Raw genomic sequence first — 7,576 nt, 5'->3', positions numbered from 1 at the left:
AACTTGGTCAGTGGACTATAGTCATTGAAAACCATAGATAATTTGCTCTAGGTCGATTGCTTCAACTTTTTACGAAGATCCTTTTTATTTACTCTAAGCAAGCACAATATGAGTTTTCGTTCTCATAGGCCTTATCACGGTTTTCGACGCCACTTTGACGAGTAGGCAAACAGGCTTGAAATAACAGTGTTTGTATGGAAATCCGATGTCCAATAATTTTCATAAAACGTCGCTTCTGAAAAATTCATAAATTGGACACAACTTTTGGCACTAGGAAAAGGATTTCAAGAAACACACTGGAGGGATGTAGCTGTGCCAGAAAGTGTCCAGTCGTGTTTTGAACTTTCCATACATTTCCCTGTATTTTTTCCCGCGAATTATTTTTAGTAGCAGTTCACAGCTGGTTCGCTATACAGACAAATGTATGGAAAGTTCAATACACGACTGGACGCTGTCTGGCAAAGCTACACCCCTCCAACATTTTGTCTTAAAATCGTTTTCCTAGTGCCAAAAGTTTCCAATTCATGAATTTTTCAGAAGCGATGTTTTATGAAAATTATTTGACATCGGATTTCCATACAAACACTGTTATTTCAAGCCTGTTTGCCTACTCGTCAAAATGGCGTTGAAAACCGTGATAAGGCCTATTGTTCTAATCTACTCGCGCGTTGCGCTTCTGAACTAGAGCGCTTCATAAAGATTTTGAAATTATTGAAGAAAAATAGACATGACCGACTTGGGGCAAACTTTGTTCAGTTGCAGTTGTTCATTTAGATTGTTGTTGTTTGCACAGCCTGTTTGTTTATGTTACGTGTAAGAGTTTTAACGCATTGACAAAAGTTTCATAATAGGCTGGCATTCATGTTGATCTCGAGAAGTCATGATAAAGATGCCATCATTGAATGTGTTGAACGTTTTCCTTATGCAAATAAAAATGGCGTTTTATTATCTTCATTTGTTGTTGTCCATGGTTCATGTTGTTCATAGTTCCCGAGACCACTTAATTAAAGATAATTGTAATGTGTGTATTGTAATAACAATGCTATTTATCCAGGGCCCTGCAAATTAAGAATAAAATAAAAATAAAATTACCTAAAAATTACCTAAAAAATGATATCACAATATCAAACGAATCTAAAAATAGCTAAACAATCCGAAAGTGCATCATTCTCAAACGTTTAAGCTATGCCTTAAAAGGGACAATGATTTGCTGTTTTTAATGTCATTGTCTAAGTTGTTCCAGTCCTTAGAGGCTTGATAAAAGAAAGTTTGCTTGACCCAATTGGTACGCACGCAACTCACCGGGAAGGTGTAAATCATTACTTCCACGAGTTAGATAATAATGAAAACTACTATTGCGTCTAACGTCAAATTTAAAATCAATTCCCCCCAACAAATATTTTTGCATCATCATACAGCAATGGAAGTGTTGTCTCTTTAAGAGGGTCTTTAGGTCCAGACGATCTAGTGCCTCGGTTGATGAACTTGAACGAGGACCTTGGCTGCCTTGTTTTGAAGAAATTGCAGCTGACCCATAAGCGTGTCGTTATTTTTATCACCCCACACTGTATCTCCATGGTCAAACAGTGGGATTATTTCACGCAATAAAAAATAAAATCAAACACCATGCAGTGGATAAAGTCGAGAAATTGTGATATTATAAAAGGTAAATAAAGAAGACAGTTCTCCAATCAAAACCACGTTGCTGGGGAAAACCTAGACACTTCGTATAAATCAAAACCGCGGTTGTGATACAGTAATTATGGGGAATTTCCTCAGGAATTTACGCCGATCATCGGCACTTTTTGAGTCGTCTTCGGTCTTTCCGGCAGTTCACAGCAGCTTCCTGGTATCAGCCGTTTACTTTGGTAAGCACTCAGTTCTGTAATTCTGTAATTTTTTCTTGGTTTCACTTCATTTATTTCAGATATAATTTCAGATCATTTTAGGTCATTTTAGATCATTTTAGATTCATTTCAAATCATTTTAGATTCATTTTACATCATTTTAGGTCATTTTAGATTCTTTCAAATTGACTTCAGATCATTTTAGGTCATTTTAGGTCATTTTAGATTATTTTAGGTCATTTTAGGTCATTTTAGATCATTTTAGGTCATTTTAGATCATTTTAGGTCATTTTAGGTCATTTTAGATCATTTTAGGTCATTTTAGATCATTTTAGATCATTCCTTGTTTTAGTAACTACGAAATGGGCAGTGTCACTGATTTTTTGTGCTACCTTGAATAGCCAAAAAACATATTTGAATTGATGGAATTGTCAAAATAATGTTTCAGTTTTGTTAACAAAAACCCTACCAATGCACAGAAACTAGTATCAATTATCTGTGGATGGTTTGGATGGAAATGGATTGCAACTTGAAAAAATTGGCCCTTCTGTGTATTGTGGAGAAGTCGCCAAAAACTGTTTATACAATTATAGCAAGTTGAAATAAATAGTATATTGTCCTTTTTTTCTCTGTGAATTCATACACACCCATGCAGCCAGATTTTAGTTTAGTGTAATTAAAAATACTTTTCTAGTAACTAGTAAAAAGTAATAGAAAGTCAAAATAAATAGACAGTATATTGTCTAAGATAGCATTTTTGTCTCTGTGAATTCATGCACAAGCATTTGATTATCTGAGGTCAAGGCGTTCAATGTGCTATATATTAGATCTCAATGTTCAAAATGTTTTTTGCTTCATATAGCAGCGGTATTTCCGCAAAGTGTATAAAAAATACCTTTCTAATAGCTAGTAAATGGTAGCAGCAAGTAGTAATAATTATACTGTCTTGTATAGCACTTCCTCAATAATTAAAGACATTCCAAAAATATTGTATAAATATCATGTAAGCAATAATTTTTCTCTGTCAGACCCATCACAAACTCGGGTTTGCTTTTAGTATCATTCACTATACCACTTTCCATTCCAATCTCATAGCTTCAGAGTGAAAGAATGAAAGGCTCCTGTGAGCCAACTTTGAATGCAGAAGTGAAAAGTGGTAACGTACCGTAAAGCGGTACTTGCATCAAACTACAGACTACAAAGTTTTGCGGATGCCATGCCGCATTGCGGAATGTGTTATGTATAAACAATATTAAATAATTAAATTACACACGCACTCTGATTCCTTCTGATACGCGAAGCAATGGAAGGTGGACGTGTGCATTTTTTTGGGTGGTTTTGCGTGGTTGCCAATTGACAAGAAAACATCCAGTTTTTCTTCCAAGAACCTCTGTAATTTTTTTCCTCGCGTCGTGTTGTTGCCGAATGAAACTTGATACATGTGAATGATTTTGGTTGCCTAGCACGTGACCTAAATCTTGCTGTTTTCATCATGGTAATTTTCCTTTCTACGTTCAAACGATGGCTGTTGTCGTGTTTTATAACATCGGGAGAAGGTGTTAACCTTGCTACAGTTGCTGTTTTGGCTAAATCCAAGAGAACGTAAATATAGAAATAGTCAAGCGTTGCAATGCAAATTTTCAGTGTTAAATAAATTTTTTCTGTTGAATCGATCTTATCGCTCAAACTGGAGCTTGAATGAATTTTATCGCGGCTTTTGTCTGGGTGAATTTCATCTGCTAGTTGTGAGGACATGTGTTTGTTTACACAAGATTACACTGAGTTGTCACGTTTCATCAATAAAAAATAGAAAAACACACAAAAAGGTTTCCTAAATAAAAAATTTATTCAGATAGGTCTTTTAACAGGCCTAAGAAGCAAACGCGTATAATTTTTGCAGCGAGGTGACTTGCAAGCAATTTGAAGTCAATTTTGAAGCAAATATTATTTTGTCGGAGCACGTTTTTCAAACATTTTGCAAGAACTGTTCGGAATACGAAAAATCAGTCTATTAGAATAGTATTGTATTTCAGGACAAATTCACAATCAAACCTGTATTAATAATTATTTGTGTGTTGTTTTCTTAGAAACACTGGAACATTACCAAGGAACTCTGCGGGTTGATTTGAGATCTGCCAGATCATCGGGCTAATAAAACCACAAATCAAAGAACAAATATTTCTTTTGATTTCTGCTGTTGAAACTGTCGAGCATCCCTTAGAAGTTCCTCTTTAGATTCACCGTTTCCAAGAGGTGTGTTTCCCTTCCGAAAACGCAAAATTGGCTAATTTCAGTCAGCGCCAGAGTGAAATTCCGCTACATTACAATCACTCATTCACTGCGCATGCCTGAAAGTTAACAACCTACCAACCAACCAACTAAGTGAAAACCGCAACCATTGTTATAACTCATGCATTGCGCATGTGTGCATTCACAAGTTAATAAAGTATTATCCCTCACATTCGAGATAATATTCACCATCAAAATTAAGAGATTATTTGCCCAGTAACTTTGTTTTTATTCAGGCTGGGTTAGAAGCAGTAGAAATGCATTTATAAATTTGGAAAGGAAACTTCAAAAATTAAATTATTCAGTGAACATGATGATTTTTCACGATAAAGAAAAGCTGCATAAAAAAGTCAAAAAACCTTAAAAGGATTCAAGTCGGGTCTGCGAAATCTACGAGCCAGCGAGCCACCGTGCGAGCCATGGGAGTCACGCGAGTCATGCGAGCCACAGTGCAAATGTTAAAATTCTTTATTTGTTTTATTTACATTCGCGTGAGAAAATTTTGGACGAATTTTTTTCTTTGTTTTATTTTTTTTTCGTTTTTGTTATAATTTTGGAGAGAATTTTGCCTATTCAAAATCACCCAAGATGCGCAAAAAAATAAAAACAATACGCAAAAATTTATTAAGGTTCAAGACTTCAGAAAAAAAATCCGAGAAAAACATACGGCAGCACCACTACTCGAATAGGTATCTATTGATACATGTCATTCATTGATATCCACGTGGAACTTCATTCAAGAAAAAAAAACAATGCTTCTGTTACGCTGCTTCTTTTCAAATTAAATTTTGTGCGACAATATTGACTTCGCTCATCTTTGAGTACTCATTTATCATACCTTACAAGTTTGGAATGACACTGACAATCAGCCCTGACGTGTCAATTACAGTCAACCCAGGTCACGTGTGAACAGTATTTCCAAGAATGAAATGAACATTCGAATTTCTCTTTGTAATGTCCGACGTGTGAATGGAATGTTGGACATTTCTCTGGAAATCGTTCCGAAAAAGACGCATTAACTGAAAAAAAAAAAAGATTCAAAATACTTGGGAAACAATTGTTATTCTTGAAATATTCAATTTTGCAGTGTAAAGAAAAATTCATAGCTTTATACCGTCAATAAGCTAGGGAAATTTATACAGGAACTCTGAAATCTCGTTGGCGACTTTCAAAACTGACATGTAAATTTCAAAACTCCGTTCAAATTTCAAAAATATCGTTCACGCGTGACCTGGGTTGACTGGAACAAAAAGTATCATGGTTTGCGTTGTCCCACTGTAAGAATTAAATATTGCGATGTTATTCATCTTGTTCCGATGCTCTTGTTCTTGTTCTTATGTGAATGTAAATACAACAAATAAAAATTCTTAACATTTATACTGTGGCTCGCATGACTCGCGTGACTCGCATGGCTCGCACGGCTCGCATGGCTCACACCTTGGCTCGCATGGCTCGCTGACTCGCAGATTTTTATCACTCATTCAAGTCAAATTGAAATGAACAAACCACCATAGCCAAATGTGTGCTATGTAAGGTATCAAATGTCCACCTTTAATTTTATATGTATTATAACTGCTAGTTTGTACAAATTAACAGTGACTGGGGGTAGCCATTCAAAGTTAATGCTTGCATCGACCAAAACATATCCTGTATGAATGCCTGCAGGCATCTTGTTTGTACTTTTTTTATGCCTTGTAATGAATTATATAGCTCTCACTATTGTAAATCTGCCACCTCCCATCAAGAAAACCATGCAGGCCCAAATGTAACAAGCCACCCATAGAAGTAACAAGTTATTGGAACAATGAACTTTTATGGTCACCGAGTGTAGAAAAAAAAATTATAGTTTATTTACCTTTCATTTTTTGCTTGTTGCCTTGAGTTTCTTCAGTCCTTGGTCCAATGTTTTATCTGCCTTTTTTCTGCTTCATTTTATGATTAAAACGGAAATCATACCCCTTAAATCAAAGGTTTTTAATTTCAAACAAACATTAAAGTGCCTATGAACCGAAAATTGTTTTTGTTTAGTTTTAAAGGTTACCTTAAAAAATGCAGGTTTCCAAAGTTTGAGAACTCTAGGCTTAAAAATGACGATTGTACAAGCCTTCAAAGTCGTGCTATTTTACCCTAAAAATGGTCAGGGGAATGGGCCAAGATTTTTCCAAATTCACCAAACCGTGATGTCACTTTGTTGCCACGAGTTTGTTTGCGTTGTCAAAGTGCCTTGTTGGGAAGTGAGCGAGCTTGGAAGGAAACGTGTTGAGCGATTCAGAAATGAGTGAATTTTCAGATATGTCCGGTAACCCCGAGGACGAAGATGTCGAAGAGGGAAACGATGAAGATTATGATGTAATTTATAGCGAAATTACGCCATATCAAGACGAACCTCAAGAAGCATGAAACTTGTCTCACCTGTCGTTTACTTCGCTCGCTAAGTTCCTCTTAGGCAATACTTTACTTTCATTCCCACGGCCTCCATGCTGCTTAGAACGGATAAACTGCGTTCATAACACGAATCCTCGAAATGAGCCGAACAGAGTGAAGTGTATTTTGACGTCGGGTTCTTGAAATCATGCCTATGTCTACGGACAAACTGGACTCATTTGGCCCTCACAGCCGGATCAGCGGGAAATTGGTACATTCGTGTACCTGGGGTAAATGATCTGTTTTGGCAGCTTTGCTGGTTTGGTGTACCAGCAACGCAATACAACAAAGTGACGTCAGAGGTTGATATCACTGTAAGAACAAGGCGGTAGGCTTGTTGCTATTGAAGTCGATTTATTGAGGTCTTAACTCAATAAGTGAATTACAGGGGACTGAACTTGGGATAGCGTGGATCATGCTAAGAAAACAAAAACTATTTCCGGTATGAAACGCTCACTGGTTGATTATCTATCTGTAGCAAACACGCGGTTGCGGTTTGGCGATAAGCAGTTTCGTCACATCTTCTCCCTTACAAAGAAAAGAATAACATAAAAAAAAAACAACACTAGTACTGCAGTATGCAAAAGAATCACGCCTAATGTCTCAAAGTCATTGAATATTAGATTCATAGGTTCAGCTAGGAACAAAGTCATTTAAGCGGGGGGGCGGTCTCCGTATACGCTGTGATCTGCGAAGACTTTGAGGGGATGGTTGTTGCTGAGGCACAGGGCTTATGGGGGACTGGCTGGGCAGTTCGGCTTGTTCCAGTTCCGATGTCGAAGGTGCCATCTCGGGGGTGTCTGGAATGGGAGGTTCATTGGAACGAACCAGTTGACGACGGTTCCGCCTGTATGTTGACTCCCCAACTTTCACCTCGTAGCTGCGAGGACCAACCTGGCCCATGCAGGTGCCTGGACTCCACGTTTTCTGTCCTGGAAGTCTCATACGCACGGTGTCGCCTTGGTGAATGGGCTGAAGCGGTTTGGTGTGCTTGTCGTAGTAAAAACGCTGTCGTT

General features: G+C 37.3%; 1 protein-coding gene across 1 annotated transcript in view; it reads left to right on the top strand.

Annotated features, from left to right (window-relative positions):
• Positions 1-130, top strand: part of LOC146459376 (uncharacterized) — a 3,858-nt gene extending 3,728 nt beyond the window's left edge. Inside the window, exon 2 of the mRNA XM_085089560.1 lies at positions 1-130. This exon is cut by the window's left edge and continues 1,150 nt beyond it. The gene's annotated coding sequence lies outside the window, so the exon portion shown is untranslated.
• The last annotated feature ends 7,446 nt before the right edge of the window (positions 131-7,576 follow it).

This window comes from Pavona decussata, unplaced genomic scaffold (genome assembly GCF_977016875.1).
Source record: "Pavona decussata unplaced genomic scaffold, jaPavDecu1.1 SCAFFOLD_219, whole genome shotgun sequence".
Taxonomy (NCBI): Eukaryota; Metazoa; Cnidaria; class Anthozoa; order Scleractinia; family Agariciidae; genus Pavona; species Pavona decussata.
The sequence above is the reverse complement of the archived record's forward strand: the minus strand, read 5'-3'. Positions and strand labels throughout refer to the sequence as shown.